Consider the following 16,539-nt stretch of genomic DNA (forward strand, 5'->3'; position numbering starts at 1 on the left):
CTTGTCCTTTTGATATAGGCCGATTGGAGAGCGTCAGCTCTCGCGTCAGCTGAGCAAAGTCGAGACAAGTCGAGACTCAAGGGGAATCGACGCACACGCTAGAGGGTGGCGTGCAGCGAGTAAGATGGGCAAAGAAACATTAATTTAAGGACGCGTGGCAAAAGTACTCATACGCAAAAGTAAAAGCCTGCAGCGGTGGCCGGGAATCGAACCCGGATCAACTGCTTGGAAAGCAACTATGCTGACCATTACACCACCACCGCACAGTTCCGTCGCGCGCCTCGCGAGCCGCGCTGTGTCTGCTTCCCGCCTGTCGGCGGCGCCTGAAGGTGGTCGTAGCTGTAGGCGCGTTACGGGGTAGGCGAGCTCATCCAGGCAGCGTCTCTAGGCACGTTTCGCGTCCTTTGGCAAGAGTCGTCGCGTGCGTGCGCCGCAAGAGTACTTAGACGATCATTTTTAAGCAGTGCAGTGCAGGATTCAGCGTCTGTAGCATTCTCTCGAGAGGATGCGACGGCGCTGGACGGCAGTCCCACTTTCCCCTCAGACGTCTGCCGCGGAAAGCACCAGGAAGCTGTGAACTAGCTGAGCATCGGTGGTTCAGTGGTAGAATGCTCGCCTGCCACGCGGGCGGCCCGGGTTCGATTCCCGGCCGATGCATCGTTTTGTTTTTTCTCCGATAGTGGTGCTGCGTGTCTTTCGCACTCGAACTGCGTGAGCCATGAGAATGAACCGCGGGATTCCGTGTGGAAAGAAGCAATCATGCAGCGCGCACGACTGCTCGTTTGGACTCTTGCGTGCTATTGTACATACTGGCGTCGGCCTAACATCGCAAGTTGCCTGCCGCGCCGGGAATGCACGTGTAGCAACAGAAAAAATGAGCCAGGGAGTGCAGACTCTGTACCACTGGTATTCGGTACTTAGCAAGATTCCAGAAGGTGTGGCGTTCGCCAGCCTCGGTAGCGCAGTAGGCAGCGCGTAAGTCTCATAATCTTAAGGTCGTGAGTTCGATCCTCACCCGGGGCATTTAATTTACTGTCGTTCACAGCTAAGTCGACGGCTCTGGGGTTGCGAAGGAGCGAAACACTTAGTAGTTTGTTATCCACAAGGCTTCAACGACTCAGCGTGAAAATGTTTACTTCCTGTTATTACTAGTTGCAGTTCTTTTGTAAAATTTTCAAGAAAAAAAGTACTAGTAATAAAACTGAATTTCGTATGATATAACATGTAAAGTCACACAATGTATGACCTGCTATATAATGACAGGCAGCAGGTCTTTACTTGCGAAATAAGTAAATAAATATTACTACTTACAGCTTTGCTTTTCCTCCTACCCCTGTAACAACGAGGCCAAAAGAAATGGACTGAGACTTTTGCCATGCGCGAGAAGATGCTCGCAAACAGGGAAAGTGCGACACGGAAAGCGAGTGGAGGGGGTGTAAACCCGGAGAACGATGTGCACGTCCGGTGTGGTCTAGTGGCTAGGATACCTGGCTTTCACCCAGGAGGCCCGGGTTCGATTCCCGGTACCGGAATGGAATTTTTTCGGAACAAATCACGACAAGTTTTGACCGTGCGAAATGCTGTTTCACGTCCTCCTCGCATTATAGCTACTGGTTCGTAAACGTCAGCTGACAACAGTCGAGAGAAACGGGCACGCAACGAAATTACTACGAGCAGCGGCATAGAGGGAGAAGAGACGCTGGTCCACTGTTGGATTGCTGCCATAGAAATGTTACATGGCAATACGCAGAGCAATTCCCGCAAAGCAATGGGAGACTGTCTGTACCGAGGCCCGTTAGCTCAGTTGGTTAGAGCGTCGTGCTAATAGCGCGAAGGTCGTGGGTTCGATCCCCCCACGGGCCACTACGATTTTACTGTTTCAAAAAGGCAACGCCGATTTCCCCGTGGAAGTATGGTGACAAAGAAATCGTCACATTGTGTGGGAGCTGATAGGGGACCCGAACGCGACTTGTCGGGACGCGCTAAAACATTTCACTGGTCACAGCACGCTGAACACACAGTTTCTCGTCCGATCACCACAACTGCGCGACGTCGGGCGTTGTCAGTGCTTGGGCGGGTGACCGCCTGCGAACATAGGGCACTGTCGACAGTTTCAATTCGTATTTCTCTTTCCTCTTCGGTTTCGGAGCTGCAGCGCTATTCGGTCAAGGGCACTGGCGCCACGTTTTGCCTCTCGGTATGCCAAGTCGCGCCGTGCGGCCACAGTGAAATGAAGGAGAGTGTTGTAAAATTTTCAACAAAGAAAAAAAAAAAGAAATCTACTAGTAATAAAACTGAATTTGTCTGACAGAACATGTAAAATCAGACAATACATGATAACAGGCAGCAGGTATTTACTCGAGGCATAAGTAATGTTGTGCCCGCCTCGCCATACCTCTCTCAGTCGTTTCGCGTGCTTGTCCTTTTGATATAGGCCGATTGGAGAGCGTCAGCTCTCGCGTCAGCTGAGCAAAGTCGAGACAAGTCGAGACTCAAGGGGAATCGACGCACACGCTAGAGGGTGGCGTGCAGCGAGTAAGATGGGCAAAGAAACATTAATTTAAGGACGCGTGGCAAAAGTACTCATACGCAAAAGTAAAAGCCTGCAGCGGTGGCCGGGAATCGAACCCGGATCAACTGCTTGGAAAGCAACTATGCTGACCATTACACCACCACCGCACAGTTCCGTCGCGCGCCTCGCGAGCCGCGCTGTGTCTGCTTCCCGCCTGTCGGCGGCGCCTGAAGGTGGTCGTAGCTGTAGGCGCGTTACGGGGTAGGCGAGCTCATCCAGGCAGCGTCTCTAGGCACGTTTCGCGTCCTTTGGCAAGAGTCGTCGCGTGCGTGCGCCGCAAGAGTACTTAGACGATCATTTTTAAGCAGTGCAGTGCAGGATTCAGCGTCTGTAGCATTCTCTCGAGAGGATGCGACGGCGCTGGACGGCAGTCCCACTTTCCCCTCAGACGTCTGCCGCGGAAAGCACCAGGAAGCTGTGAACTAGCTGAGCATCGGTGGTTCAGTGGTAGAATGCTCGCCTGCCACGCGGGCGGCCCGGGTTCGATTCCCGGCCGATGCATCGTTTTGTTTTTTCTCCGATAGTGGTGCTGCGTGTCTTTCGCACTCGAACTGCGTGAGCCATGAGAATGAACCGCGGGATTCCGTGTGGAAAGAAGCAATCATGCAGCGCGCACGACTGCTCGTTTGGACTCTTGCGTGCTATTGTACATACTGGCGTCGGCCTAACATCGCAAGTTGCCTGCCGCGCCGGGAATGCACGTGTAGCAACAGAAAAAATGAGCCAGGGAGTGCAGACTCTGTACCACTGGTATTCGGTACTTAGCAAGATTCCAGAAGGTGTGGCGTTCGCCAGCCTCGGTAGCGCAGTAGGCAGCGCGTAAGTCTCATAATCTTAAGGTCGTGAGTTCGATCCTCACCCGGGGCATTTAATTTACTGTCGTTCACAGCTAAGTCGACGGCTCTGGGGTTGCGAAGGAGCGAAACACTTAGTAGTTTGTTATCCACAAGGCTTCAACGACTCAGCGTGAAAATGTTTACTTCCTGTTATTACTAGTTGCAGTTCTTTTGTAAAATTTTCAAGAAAAAAAGTACTAGTAATAAAACTGAATTTCGTATGATATAACATGTAAAGTCACACAATGTATGACCTGCTATATAATGACAGGCAGCAGGTCTTTACTTGCGAAATAAGTAAATAAATATTACTACTTACAGCTTTGCTTTTCCTCCTACCCCTGTAACAACGAGGCCAAAAGAAATGGACTGAGACTTTTGCCATGCGCGAGAAGATGCTCGCAAACAGGGAAAGTGCGACACGGAAAGCGAGTGGAGGGGGTGTAAACCCGGAGAACGATGTGCACGTCCGGTGTGGTCTAGTGGCTAGGATACCTGGCTTTCACCCAGGAGGCCCGGGTTCGATTCCCGGTACCGGAATGGAATTTTTTCGGAACAAATCACGACAAGTTTTGACCGTGCGAAATGCTGTTTCACGTCCTCCTCGCATTATAGCTACTGGTTCGTAAACGTCAGCTGACAACAGTCGAGAGAAACGGGCACGCAACGAAATTACTACGAGCAGCGGCATAGAGGGAGAAGAGACGCTGGTCCACTGTTGGATTGCTGCCATAGAAATGTTACATGGCAATACGCAGAGCAATTCCCGCAAAGCAATGGGAGACTGTCTGTACCGAGGCCCGTTAGCTCAGTTGGTTAGAGCGTCGTGCTAATAGCGCGAAGGTCGTGGGTTCGATCCCCCCACGGGCCACTACGATTTTACTGTTTCAAAAAGGCAACGCCGATTTCCCCGTGGAAGTATGGTGACAAAGAAATCGTCACATTGTGTGGGAGCTGATAGGGGACCCGAACGCGACTTGTCGGGACGCGCTAAAACATTTCACTGGTCACAGCACGCTGAACACACAGTTTCTCGTCCGATCACCACAACTGCGCGACGTCGGGCGTTGTCAGTGCTTGGGCGGGTGACCGCCTGCGAACATAGGGCACTGTCGACAGTTTCAATTCGTATTTCTCTTTCCTCTTCGGTTTCGGAGCTGCAGCGCTATTCGGTCAAGGGCACTGGCGCCACGTTTTGCCTCTCGGTATGCCAAGTCGCGCCGTGCGGCCACAGTGAAATGAAGGAGCGTGTTGTAAAATTTTCAACAAAGAAAAAAAAAAGAAATCTACTAGTAATAAAACTGAATTTGTCTGACAGAACATGTAAAATCAGACAATACATGATAACAGGCAGCAGGTATTTACTCGAGGCATAAGTAATGTTGTGCCCGCCTCGCCATACCTCTCTCAGTCGTTTCGCGTGCTTGTCCTTTTGATATAGGCCGATTGGAGAGCGTCAGCTCTCGCGTCAGCTGAGCAAAGTCGAGACAAGTCGAGACTCAAGGGGAATCGACGCACACGCTAGAGGGTGGCGTGCAGCGAGTAAGATGGGCAAAGAAACATTAATTTAAGGACGCGTGGCAAAAGTACTCATACGCAAAAGTAAAAGCCTGCAGCGGTGGCCGGGAATCGAACCCGGATCAACTGCTTGGAAAGCAACTATGCTGACCATTACACCACCACCGCACAGTTCCGTCGCGCGCCTCGCGGGCCGCGCTGTGTCTGCTTCCCGCCTGTCGGCGGCGCCTGAAGGTGGTCGTAGCTGTAGGCGCGTTACGGGGTAGGCGAGCTCATCCAGGCAGCGTCTCTAGGCACGTTTCGCGTCCTTTGGCAAGAGTCGTCGCGTGCGTGCGCCGCAAGAGTACTTAGACGATCATTTTTAAGCAGTGCAGTGCAGGATTCAGCGTCTGTAGCATTCTCTCGAGAGGATGCGACGGCGCTGGACGGCAGTCCCACTTTCCCCTCAGACGTCTGCCGCGGAAAGCACCAGGAAGCTGTGAACTAGCTGAGCATCGGTGGTTCAGTGGTAGAATGCTCGCCTGCCACGCGGGCGGCCCGGGTTCGATTCCCGGCCGATGCATCGTTTTGTTTTTTCTCCGATAGTGGTGCTGCGTGTCTTTCGCACTCGAACTGCGTGAGCCATGAGAATGAACCGCGGGATTCCGTGTGGAAAGAAGCAATCATGCAGCGCGCACGACTGCTCGTTTGGACTCTTGCGTGCTATTGTACATACTGGCGTCGGCCTAACATCGCAAGTTGCCTGCCGCGCCGGGAATGCACGTGTAGCAACAGAAAAAATGAGCCAGGGAGTGCAGACTCTGTACCACTGGTATTCGCTACTTAGCAAGATTCCAGAAGGTGTGGCGTTCGCCAGCCTCGGTAGCGCAGTAGGCAGCGCGTAAGTCTCATAATCTTAAGGTCGTGAGTTCGATCCTCACCCGGGGCATTTAATTTACTGTCGTTCACAGCTAAGTCGACGGCTCTGGGGTTGCGAAGGAGCGAAACACTTAGTAGTTTGTTATCCACAAGGCTTCAACGACTCAGCGTGAAAATGTTTACTTCCTGTTATTACTAGTTGCAGTTCTTTTGTAAAATTTTCAAGAAAAAAAGTACTAGTAATAAAACTGAATTTCGTATGATATAACATGTAAAGTCACACAATGTATGACCTGCTATATAATGACAGGCAGCAGGTCTTTACTTGCGAAATAAGTAAATAAATATTACTACTTACAGCTTTGCTTTTCCTCCTACCCCTGTAACAACGAGGCCAAAAGAAATGGACTGAGACTTTTGCCATGCGCGAGAAGATGCTCGCAAACAGGGAAAGTGCGACACGGAAAGCGAGTGGAGGGGGTGTAAACCCGGAGAACGATGTGCACGTCCGGTGTGGTCTAGTGGCTAGGATACCTGGCTTTCACCCAGGAGGCCCGGGTTCGATTCCCGGTACCGGAATGGAATTTTTTCGGAACAAATCACGACAAGTTTTGACCGTGCGAAATGCTGTTTCACGTCCTCCTCGCATTATAGCTACTGGTTCGTAAACGTCAGCTGACAACAGTCGAGAGAAACGGGCACGCAACGAAATTACTACGAGCAGCGGCATAGAGGGAGAAGAGACGCTGGTCCACTGTTGGATTGCTGCCATAGAAATGTTACATGGCAATACGCAGAGCAATTCCCGCAAAGCAATGGGAGACTGTCTGTACCGAGGCCCGTTAGCTCAGTTGGTTAGAGCGTCGTGCTAATAGCGCGAAGGTCGTGGGTTCGATCCCCCCACGGGCCACTACGATTTTACTGTTTCAAAAAGGCAACGCCGATTTCCCCGTGGAAGTATGGTGACAAAGAAATCGTCACATTGTGTGGGAGCTGATAGGGGACCCGAACGCGACTTGTCGGGACGCGCTAAAACATTTCACTGGTCACAGCACGCTGAACACACAGTTTCTCGTCCGATCACCACAACTGTGCGACGTCGGGCGTTGTCAGTGCTTGGGCGGGTGACCGCCTGCGAACATAGGGCACTGTCGACAGTTTCAATTCGTATTTCTCTTTCCTCTTCGGTTTCGGAGCTGCAGCGCTATTCGGTCAAGGGCACTGGCGCCACGTTTTGCCTCTCGGTATGCCAAGTCGCGCCGTGCGGCCACAGTGAAATGAAGGAGCGTGTTGTAAAATTTTCAACAAAGAAAAAAAAAAAGAAATCTACTAGTAATAAAACTGAATTTGTCTGACAGAACATGTAAAATCAGACAATACATGATAACAGGCAGCAGGTATTTACTCGAGGCATAAGTAATGTTGTGCCCGCCTCGCCATACCTCTCTCAGTCGTTTCGCGTGCTTGTCCTTTTGATATAGGCCGATTGGAGAGCGTCAGCTCTCGCGTCAGCTGAGCAAAGTCGAGACAAGTCGAGACTCAAGGGGAATCGACGCACACGCTAGAGGGTGGCGTGCAGCGAGTAAGATGGGCAAAGAAACATTAATTTAAGGACGCGTGGCAAAAGTACTCATACGCAAAAGTAAAAGCCTGCTGCGGTGGCCGGGAATCGAACCCGGATCAACTGCTTGGAAGGCAACTATGCTGACCATTACACCACCACCGCACAGTTCCGTCGCGCGCCTCGCGAGCCGCGCTGTGTCTGCTTCCCGCCTGTCGGCGGCGCCTGAAGGTGGTCGTAGCTGTAGGCGCGTTACGGGGTAGGCGAGCTCATCCAGGCAGCGTCTCTAGGCACGTTTCGTGTCCTTTGGCAAGAGTCGTCGCGTGCGTGCGCCGCAAGAGTACTTACACGATCATTTTTAAGCAGTGCAGTGCAGGATTCAGCGTCTGTAGCATTCTCTCGAGAGGATGCGACGGCGCTGGACGGCAGTCCCACTTTCCCCTCAGACGTCTGCCGCGGAAAGCACCAGGAAGCTGTGAACTAGCTGAGCATCGGTGGTTCAGTGGTAGAATGCTCGCCTGCCACGCGGGCGGCCCGGGTTCGATTCCCGGCCGATGCATCGTTTTGTTTTTTCTCCGATAGTGGTGCTGCGTGTCTTTCGCACTCGAACTGCGTGAGCCATGAGAATGAACCGCGGGATTCCGTGTGGAAAGAAGCAATCATGCAGCGCGCACGACTGCTCGTTTGGACTCTTGCGTGCTATTGTACATACTGGCGTCGGCCTAACATCGCAAGTTGCCTGCCGCGCCGGGAATGCACGTGTAGCAACAGAAAAAATGAGCCAGGGAGTGCAGACTCTGTACCACTGGTATTCGCTACTTAGCAAGATTCCAGAAGGTGTGGCGTTCGCCAGCCTCGGTAGCGCAGTAGGCAGCGCGTAAGTCTCATAATCTTAAGGTCGTGAGTTCGATCCTCACCCGGGGCATTTAATTTACTGTCGTTCACAGCTAAGTCGACGGCTCTGGGGTTGCGAAGGAGCGAAACACTTAGTAGTTTGTTATCCACAAGGCTTCAACGACTCAGCGTGAAAATGTTTACTTCCTGTTATTACTAGTTGCAGTTCTTTTGTAAAATTTTCAAGAAAAAAAGTACTAGTAATAAAACTGAATTTCGTATGATATAACATGTAAAGTCACACAATGTATGACCTGCTATATAATGACAGGCAGCAGGTCTTTACTTGCGAAATAAGTAAATAAATATTACTACTTACAGCTTTGCTTTTCCTCCTACCCCTGTAACAACGAGGCCAAAAGAAATGGACTGAGACTTTTGCCATGCGCGAGAAGATGCTCGCAAACAGGGAAAGTGCGACACGGAAAGCGAGTGGAGGGGGTGTAAACCCGGAGAACGATGTGCACGTCCGGTGTGGTCTAGTGGCTAGGATACCTGGCTTTCACCCAGGAGGCCCGGGTTCGATTCCCGGTACCGGAATGGAATTTTTTCGGAACAAATCACGACAAGTTTTGACCGTGCGAAATGCTGTTTCACGTCCTCCTCGCATTATAGCTACTGGTTCGTAAACGTCAGCTGACAACAGTCGAGAGAAACGGGCACGCAACGAAATTACTACGAGCAGCGGCATAGAGGGAGAAGAGACGCTGGTCCACTGTTGGATTGCTGCCATAGAAATGTTACATGGCAATACGCAGAGCAATTCCCGCAAAGCAATGGGAGACTGTCTGTACCGAGGCCCGTTAGCTCAGTTGGTTAGAGCGTCGTGCTAATAACGCGAAGGTCGTGGGTTCGATCCCCCCACGGGCCACTACGATTTTACTGTTTCAAAAAGGCAACGCCGATTTCCCCGTGGAAGTATGGTGACAAAGAAATCGTCACATTGTGTGGGAGCTGATAGGGGACCCGAACGCGACTTGTCGGGACGCGCTAAAACATTTCACTGGTCACAGCACGCTGAACACACAGTTTCTCGTCCGATCACCACAACTGCGCGACGTCGGGCGTTGTCAGTGCTTGGGCGGGTGACCGCCTGCGAACATAGGGCACTGTCGACAGTTTCAATTCGTATTTCTCTTTCCTCTTCGGTTTCGGAGCTGCAGCGCTATTCGGTCAAGGGCACTGGCGCCACGTTTTGCCTCTCGGTATGCCAAGTCGCGCCGTGCGGCCACAGTGAAATGAAGGAGCGTGTTGTAAAATTTTCAACAAAGAAAAAAAAAAAGAAATCTACTAGTAATAAAACTGAATTTGTCTGACAGAACATGTAAAATCAGACAATACATGATAACAGGCAGCAGGTATTTACTCGAGGCATAAGTAATGTTGTGATCGCCTCGCCATACCTCTCTCAGTCGTTTCGCGTGCTTGTCCTTTTGATATAGGCCGATTGGAGAGCGTCAGCTCTCGCGTCAGCTGAGCAGAGTCGAGACTCAAGGGGAATCGACGCACACGCTAGAGGGTGGCGTGCAGCGAGTAAGATGGGCAAAGAAACATTAATTTAAGGACGCGTGGCAAAAGTACTCATACGCAAAAGTAAAAGCCTGCAGCGGTGGCCGGGAATCGAACCCGGATCAACTGCTTGGAAAGCAACTATGCTGACCATTACACCACCACCGCACAGTTCCGTCGCGCGCCTCGCGAGCCGCGCTGTGTCTGCTTCCCGCCTGTCGGCGGCGCCTGAAGGTGGTCGTAGCTGTAGGCGCGTTACGGGGTAGGCGAGCTCATCCAGGCAGCGTCTCTAGGCACGTTTCGCGTCCTTTGGCAAGAGTCGTCGCGTGCGTGCGCCGCAAGAGTACTTAGACGATCATTTTTAAGCAGTGCAGTGCAGGATTCAGCGTCTGTAGCATTCTCTCGAGAGGATGCGACGGCGCTGGACGGCAGTCCCACTTTCCCCTCAGACGTCTGCGCGGAAAGCACCAGGCAGCACGTCGCGCGGAGCTCCGCTGCCGTCGTCGATTTGTTTACATCGCCGGGACTTTGGCGCTTCGTTCTTCGTGATTTCTGACTTCAAGATTTGTAAGTAACAAAATGTCGACATTTTCGAGAGCTAACACCGCTCAGTGTGTCTTTGATAGAAGTGCTGTCCGCCCTACCGCATTTGAAATACACGAATGGTTATTCGAAGACCTAAAGATACCGGAAGAAATCGTAGACACTTTTCAATTGGACTTTGTTCAGTATTGCTTGTTCTTGAAATTTACCTCTGGTGACATGTGTGAAAAATTTGTTGCTAAATTTGGTGGCAGTCGCCGTTTTAAACATGCAGACGGCAGTATTAGTACTGTGCAAATCGTGGCGTCAGGGTATGGAATTCGAACTGTCCGTGTTTTTAATGTACCACCGGAATGCCCTGATCAAATTTTATCTCGTGCTTTGTCTCGTTTTGGTGACGTTCTGAATATTACAATGGAGAAGTGGTCGAGTGCATACCGTTACAAAGTAGCTAGTGGTGTGCGTAGTGTCCGGATGGATTTGAGACAACATATTCCTTCCTATTTTGTAATCGGTGGGGTTCGTGCACAAATCTCATATATCGGGCAACCGCCGACATGTGCCGTATGCCATTCCACGGAACATTTGAGGGGTGACTGTCCTCGCCGGCGGCCAGTTCAGTTACCGCGCGAAGATGTGGGTGGTGGCGATAAGTTTGTGCCTATCCTGAGTGAGGTTGTAGCAGGAACATCTTTTACCGGTCCGACCGATCGTCCGACCGCCCGACCGACGGCCATTGTTTCCGTCGAAGACACGCCTGTCGCGGAACATGGTAACACGACTGTCGGGCAGGAGGAAATGGAGGTTGTCCAGGAACCGCCTACCCCGACTGACCGGGTTGATGACGAAAGGGACATACGCCCTGTTAATACTGCTGCCGTTCAATCGGAGTCGGTGGAGGCAACAGACGCTTCTTTACCCCCGCCGTCCCTCCCGGTACCAACTTCTGCCGATGCTGTACCGCTTTCAGCGGAAAGCAAAAAGCAACGTCGCCAGCGGGGCAAGGGTAAACAGGTTAAGGATCAGAACCCGGCCGTCCTCGCGAATCCGCCAGCCACGGAGAGTGGCAGTGAAAGTGAGGCAATGTCACAGGGTTCCTCCCGTAGTAGCAGCCCCGCCAGGACAGAGAAGATTCGAGCACACACTGAACGGTTGAAACAATTTCTCAGTGCCGGGAAGGAACAGGACATTGCCGCTGCGAAGCGTAAATTGGAACAGAGCAGTGAGCAGTCACCACAGCGCCCGCGCAAACATTCTGCGCCGTCACAGCCGGCCGTCGCATCGCGCGGTGGCCAGGCGGAAGCCACCAAGCCGTCGGGCGACGCACGACCACCCCCGCCACCTGACACTCACAGCCCGTGGTGGCAGCAGCAGGAGGACGAGGGGGGCCAGTAGAAATGCGCGCAGACCTACATCGTTGTCATGAGTCCACCTACATTGCGCTTGACCTAGAAACGAATGTGTCTTGAACTGTGTCCAGTGTATTGCTGTGCCATGTTTTTGTAGACTTGCTACTAACCACTACAGTGTTTTAAGAACTATTGAAATTTCCATTTTATGCCAGCTGCCATTCATTTAAGTGTCGGTCCAGCGTTTTTATCACTTCGTTGGTGCTTTTTATATTGCTCTGTCTTGTCCATCTGCTTACAATGTCAACGCACCCACACCCATCGAGTGTGTTTTCTGTTTTGACATTAAACGTTGCCGGTATCTCAGCGGTGCACAAGGTAGCTGCTTTTAAAGATGTATTATATCATGGAAATTTTAGTATTGCCCTTCTTCAAGAAGTATCTAGTGATGTTTTTAGCAATATTCCAGGCTACGATGCTATTTACAATCTTAATAGTGACAATAACTGTGGCACGGCAATTTTATTTAAGTCGATTTTCGAACCTACGGACATCAGACTTCTTCCTGACGGTCGTGTACTGGCGTGTGTCATTGCGGGCGTCCAATTTGTCAACGTGTATGTGCCCTCGGGGACTGATCAAAAACGCACAAGAGCTCGTTTTTTTACCACGGACGTATGCCCCTTTTTGGCTACGGCTCGTCCCATTATATTCGGTGGTGATTTTAATTGTGTTGTTGCCGATGCGGACCAATATCCCACCCCCACTAAATGTGCAGAACTGAATACCCTTTTAACTGCAGCGGAATTGCGTGATTCGTGGCGTCACTACCACCCCATCATGACGCAGTATACGCACTTTTCTACTGGAGGAGCCAGTAGAATTGATAGAATCTACGTATCACGGGAGCTCACAGACGCTTTATGCGCAGTCGAAGTTCTGCCTGTCGCCGTGAGTGATCATTGTGGCTACGTGTGTGCTTTGCGGTTGCAGTGCTGTCGCACGAAATCTCTTCCAACATATTGGAAATTGAATACCGGGTATCTGGGTGCCGAAGGGCTCCGTGCGGAGGTGCGTGTTGCGTGGCAGCGGTGTTTAGCGACAGTCCACAATTACGGGTCCTGCATCGAGTGGTGGGTGGCGCATGCCAAACCGATTTTGCGGAAGGCGGCGCAATTATATAGTCGCGAAGCGAGTTACTGGCACAGGCGTACGTTGGCATTTTATCAGCAGTGCTTACAGGATGCTATCAATTCACCTGTTGGCCCCGACGCCAACGTTAGACTCCGTCTGAGCAAAATTAAAGCCAGAATTCTGCGGTTGCACCGGGAAAGGTCGAAAGGTTTAACGATTCGGAGCCGTCCCTTGTGCCACATCGATGACGAGGAGCCGTCGCTCTATCATCTTGCCCGGGAGAAGAAACAGGCTCGCAAAAAGTATATTGATGCGTTGGAAACTGATGCGGGGATTGTCTTATCGCAGCGGCACGAAATTGTCCGCCATATCGCCGACTATTATACTTCGCTTTTTCACGACGCTACCGCGGACGGCGAGGCCACGCGGCTTTTATTACAAGACTTAGTCGACTGCTTGTCCGATCATGACCGTGAAGAGCTGGTTGCAGAGGTGTCGAACCAGGAAGTATTACAGATATTGAAAGCCAGTACAACGGGCAAGTCGCCTGGACCCGACGGTCTTCCTACAGAATTTTATATTGCTTTCTGGGATATTGTAGGGGACAAATTTACGGTGGTGGTGAACGAAGTGCTTCGCGGCATTGCCATCCCGAGTCAGTTTCTCGAAGGGCACATTGTTCTTATCCCCAAAAAACGGGGTACGTGCCGTGTCACCGATCTGAGGCCAATTACGCTGTTAAATGCTGATTACAAGCTGGCGGCCAGATGTGTTGCGGCGAAGATGCAGGCAGTCATGGACAATGTCATCTGTCCATATCAATCTTGCGGCGTTAAGAGGCGGACCATATTCAATGCGGCATCAACCTATCGTGACGTCATCGCTTACTCCGCCGTCCACCGACTTTCAGCAGCAGTCCTTTCTGTGGACTTTGCGAATGCGTTTGACAGGATGAGCCACGATTATTTGATGCGAGTTCTGGAAAGGATGGGTTTTGGCTTCCGCTTCCTTCGCGTGATTCGCCATTTCCTGACAGGGGCCAGTTCGGTGGTGACAATTAATGGATGGCGAACGCCACCTATAGTTCTTAGTAGATCGGTGCGACAGGGCTGTCCCTTATCTATGTACCTTTTTGTAATTGCTTTGGACCCACTGTTGCGAGCGCTAGACCGCACGATAGGCGGCGTGGATATTCATCGTGCCTCAGTGAAGTGTCTCGCTTACGCTGACGACGTAGGTGTTTTTATCGGCGACGACACCGATTTTCATCAAATCCGGCCCTTACTGGGGTTGTATGAATGTGCGTCGGGTGCCCTGATTAATCCAAGGAAGACTGTACTGATTCCTTTAGGAAATTGCGAAGTGGATCCCGATCAGACTTGGTTTCGAGTAGCCCGTACTCATACGATCTTGGGCCTCGATGTTACCGCTAATCCTCAGCAGATGCGGGCGCGCACCTGGCGCCGGCTGCTCAATCATGTCAAAGGCCTCTGTAAGACTTACGCCAGCCGACGCCTCACCCTCCTCCAGAAGGTCGACCTAATTAACAGCGCCGTGTATTCCAAGGCCTGGTACGTGGCACAACTCCTGGACGTGCCACGACCACTCGCCCGGTCATTCTCGCAGGCCGCGTACTGGCTCCTGTGGCGCCACGAAATTTTCAAGGTTCGGGCGGCGACCTGCGTCCTCGACACCACCTTCGGGGGACTCGGCCTCGTAGATTTTTCCCGGAAGTGTTCGGCGCTGCTGGTGCACCGCACGGCCGCCCTGCAAGCTGACAGCCCGGATGGAACGGCGGCGGCCTTGCTCGTCGCTTACCGGCCGCCCTCCGAGAGCGCACCGGTGTCCGTGGTGGGCATCCCGTATCAACTCGGCTACGTCAGAGCTTACTACCTGCAGCGGAGCTACGTACTGGACACGGCGCTGGACAGGAACCGGAATGTTCGCGGATTGTATGCGGCAATGGTGGGGAGGCCACCCCCTCACAAGCTCGCTCTTCGCTTCCCCGCGACCAACTGGCGGCAAGTGTGGCTTAATATTCATCACTCAGTGTTGCCCTCCGGCGTTCGGTCCCAGTGGTATAAACTGGTCAACAATACGGTGGCCACGAACCAACGTCTCTCGGACATCCGCCTGCTGCCGTCTGCCAACTGTGGTGCTTGCGGCGTTCCGGACACACGGGAGCATCGCTTTCAATGTCGCCTTGTGTCGGCCGTCTGGGAACTGTGTAGGGTCATGGTGGCTCTGATCAACAGGACGACACCCTCACACGTGACTGTCAATGATGTTCTTGCGCCAGGGTTTAAACCGTTCCCTCGCGCGAAGCACAATACAATGGTGTGGCTCCTAGGCCACACGGTCTTTGCAATTCTGGACTGCCAAGTTAAGGACGTGTATACTTATTTAGCGTACATGTGGGATGCACATTCCCATGTAAAGCGGCTCAAGCATTACAACGAACTTTTTGCCAATTTTCTACGTGCGGCGTTACAACATGGTTACGCGAAGACGTTCACTCATTGATAAACGGAAAACTCTATTGAAGACTGAGGAGGCTATCTCTTATTGTTCATTTTTCACTCATTTTTGTTTGCATTTCACCTGATGGTTTTGTTGCGTCTGTGAGGATATTATGCGCTGCAGCAGAAAACTATTTTTCAATTCTTTTATCTGACTTACAGCAGTGATGCATTTCGTTTCTCACATGGAAGTGACAATATTATTTTACTTTCCTTTCCCTACCTTCTTCTTATGAACTTCGGAGTGGGTTTTTAGTTTGTCTTCTCCAAGCGCATCTTGTTCTCCAAGAATGGAATGGCATTTATTGTGTTTTATTGTGTTTTATTTTTTACAAAGAAGAACTCTCTTAAGACTTTTAGTTACTAGTCGCCTGTGGCTTCTTTTAGGATGGAGATTTTATTTTGTTATTTTCACCGTTTGAAGATGTACGGTGTCTTTTATTGTGCATTACATGGATTGACAGCGGATTTGACTATGTGGAAGGATTTATTGATTTTTATTTATTTATTGATTTATTGATTTCACACCACGATCCACAAGAGAAGCCGTCAGCGACGAGCATATACCACAACAGATATGATAGCGTTGAAGCTCGCCGATGAAGGCACACTTTGGTGAGAGCAAGGAGGGCTATAAGGGGAGTTGGGAGGCCCTAAAAAAAAAAAAAAAAAAAGTGGTAGAATGCTCGCCTGCCACGCGGGCGGCCCGGGTTCGATTCCCGGCCGATGCATCGTTTTGTTTTTTCTCCGATAGTGGTGCTGCGTGTCTTTCGCACTCGAACTGCGTGAGCCATGAGAATGAACCGCGGGATTCCGTGTGGAAAGAAGCAATCATGCAGCGCGCACGACTGCTCGTTTGGACTCTTGCGTGCTATTGTACATACTGGCGTCGGCCTAACATCGCAAGTTGCCTGCCGCGCCGGGAATGCACGTGTAGCAACAGAAAAAATGAGCCAGGGAGTGCAGACTCTGTACCACTGGTATTCGGTACTTAGCAAGATTCCAGAAGGTGTGGCGTTCGCCAGCCTCGGTAGCGCAGTAGGCAGCGCGTAAGTCTCATAATCTTAAGGTCGTGAGTTCGATCCTCACCCGGGGCATTTAATTTACTGTCGTTCACAGCTAAGTCGACGGCTCTGGGGTTGCGAAGGAGCGAAACACTCAGTAGTTTGTTATCCACAAGGCTTCAACGACTCAGCGTGAAAATGTTTACTTCCTGTTACTACTAGTTGCAGTTCTTTTGTAAAAT

The 16,539-nt window shown here is 51.3% G+C and overlaps 22 non-coding genes across 22 annotated transcripts; 17 read left to right on the forward strand and 5 right to left on the reverse strand.

Moving 5' to 3' along the window:
- Window positions 1-191: 191 nt before the first annotated feature.
- Window positions 192-263, reverse strand: Trnag-ucc (transfer RNA glycine (anticodon UCC)). Its single transcript has one exon. It is a non-coding gene; the product is annotated as a tRNA-Gly (tRNA).
- A 323-nt stretch (window positions 264-586) lies between these two features.
- Window positions 587-657, forward strand: Trnag-gcc (transfer RNA glycine (anticodon GCC)). The gene has a single exon. It is a non-coding gene; the product is annotated as a tRNA-Gly (tRNA).
- Window positions 658-950: 293 nt separating this feature from the next.
- On the forward strand, window positions 951-1,023 carry Trnam-cau (transfer RNA methionine (anticodon CAU)). The gene has a single exon. It is a non-coding gene; the product is annotated as a tRNA-Met (tRNA).
- Window positions 1,024-1,460: 437 nt separating this feature from the next.
- Trnae-uuc (transfer RNA glutamic acid (anticodon UUC)) lies at window positions 1,461-1,532 on the forward strand. The gene has a single exon. It is a non-coding gene; the product is annotated as a tRNA-Glu (tRNA).
- Window positions 1,533-1,789: 257 nt separating this feature from the next.
- Trnai-aau (transfer RNA isoleucine (anticodon AAU)) lies at window positions 1,790-1,863 on the forward strand. Its single transcript has one exon. It is a non-coding gene; the product is annotated as a tRNA-Ile (tRNA).
- A 744-nt stretch (window positions 1,864-2,607) lies between these two features.
- Window positions 2,608-2,679, reverse strand: Trnag-ucc (transfer RNA glycine (anticodon UCC)). The gene has a single exon. It is a non-coding gene; the product is annotated as a tRNA-Gly (tRNA).
- A 323-nt stretch (window positions 2,680-3,002) lies between these two features.
- On the forward strand, window positions 3,003-3,073 carry Trnag-gcc (transfer RNA glycine (anticodon GCC)). The gene has a single exon. It is a non-coding gene; the product is annotated as a tRNA-Gly (tRNA).
- Window positions 3,074-3,366: 293 nt separating this feature from the next.
- Window positions 3,367-3,439, forward strand: Trnam-cau (transfer RNA methionine (anticodon CAU)). The gene has a single exon. It is a non-coding gene; the product is annotated as a tRNA-Met (tRNA).
- A 437-nt stretch (window positions 3,440-3,876) lies between these two features.
- Window positions 3,877-3,948, forward strand: Trnae-uuc (transfer RNA glutamic acid (anticodon UUC)). The gene has a single exon. It is a non-coding gene; the product is annotated as a tRNA-Glu (tRNA).
- Window positions 3,949-4,205: 257 nt separating this feature from the next.
- On the forward strand, window positions 4,206-4,279 carry Trnai-aau (transfer RNA isoleucine (anticodon AAU)). Its single transcript has one exon. It is a non-coding gene; the product is annotated as a tRNA-Ile (tRNA).
- A 743-nt stretch (window positions 4,280-5,022) lies between these two features.
- On the reverse strand, window positions 5,023-5,094 carry Trnag-ucc (transfer RNA glycine (anticodon UCC)). The gene has a single exon. It is a non-coding gene; the product is annotated as a tRNA-Gly (tRNA).
- Window positions 5,095-5,417: 323 nt separating this feature from the next.
- Window positions 5,418-5,488, forward strand: Trnag-gcc (transfer RNA glycine (anticodon GCC)). Its single transcript has one exon. It is a non-coding gene; the product is annotated as a tRNA-Gly (tRNA).
- Window positions 5,489-5,781: 293 nt separating this feature from the next.
- Window positions 5,782-5,854, forward strand: Trnam-cau (transfer RNA methionine (anticodon CAU)). The gene has a single exon. It is a non-coding gene; the product is annotated as a tRNA-Met (tRNA).
- A 437-nt stretch (window positions 5,855-6,291) lies between these two features.
- On the forward strand, window positions 6,292-6,363 carry Trnae-uuc (transfer RNA glutamic acid (anticodon UUC)). Its single transcript has one exon. It is a non-coding gene; the product is annotated as a tRNA-Glu (tRNA).
- Window positions 6,364-6,620: 257 nt separating this feature from the next.
- On the forward strand, window positions 6,621-6,694 carry Trnai-aau (transfer RNA isoleucine (anticodon AAU)). Its single transcript has one exon. It is a non-coding gene; the product is annotated as a tRNA-Ile (tRNA).
- A 744-nt stretch (window positions 6,695-7,438) lies between these two features.
- Trnag-ucc (transfer RNA glycine (anticodon UCC)) lies at window positions 7,439-7,510 on the reverse strand. Its single transcript has one exon. It is a non-coding gene; the product is annotated as a tRNA-Gly (tRNA).
- Window positions 7,511-7,833: 323 nt separating this feature from the next.
- On the forward strand, window positions 7,834-7,904 carry Trnag-gcc (transfer RNA glycine (anticodon GCC)). Its single transcript has one exon. It is a non-coding gene; the product is annotated as a tRNA-Gly (tRNA).
- Window positions 7,905-8,197: 293 nt separating this feature from the next.
- Trnam-cau (transfer RNA methionine (anticodon CAU)) lies at window positions 8,198-8,270 on the forward strand. Its single transcript has one exon. It is a non-coding gene; the product is annotated as a tRNA-Met (tRNA).
- A 437-nt stretch (window positions 8,271-8,707) lies between these two features.
- On the forward strand, window positions 8,708-8,779 carry Trnae-uuc (transfer RNA glutamic acid (anticodon UUC)). The gene has a single exon. It is a non-coding gene; the product is annotated as a tRNA-Glu (tRNA).
- A 257-nt stretch (window positions 8,780-9,036) lies between these two features.
- Window positions 9,037-9,110, forward strand: Trnai-aau (transfer RNA isoleucine (anticodon AAU)). Its single transcript has one exon. It is a non-coding gene; the product is annotated as a tRNA-Ile (tRNA).
- Window positions 9,111-9,844: 734 nt separating this feature from the next.
- On the reverse strand, window positions 9,845-9,916 carry Trnag-ucc (transfer RNA glycine (anticodon UCC)). The gene has a single exon. It is a non-coding gene; the product is annotated as a tRNA-Gly (tRNA).
- A 6,401-nt stretch (window positions 9,917-16,317) lies between these two features.
- Window positions 16,318-16,390, forward strand: Trnam-cau (transfer RNA methionine (anticodon CAU)). Its single transcript has one exon. It is a non-coding gene; the product is annotated as a tRNA-Met (tRNA).
- Window positions 16,391-16,539: the final 149 nt, after the last annotated feature.

This window comes from Schistocerca cancellata, chromosome 2 (genome assembly GCF_023864275.1).
Source record: "Schistocerca cancellata isolate TAMUIC-IGC-003103 chromosome 2, iqSchCanc2.1, whole genome shotgun sequence".
NCBI lineage: Eukaryota > Metazoa > Arthropoda > Insecta > Orthoptera > Acrididae > Schistocerca > Schistocerca cancellata.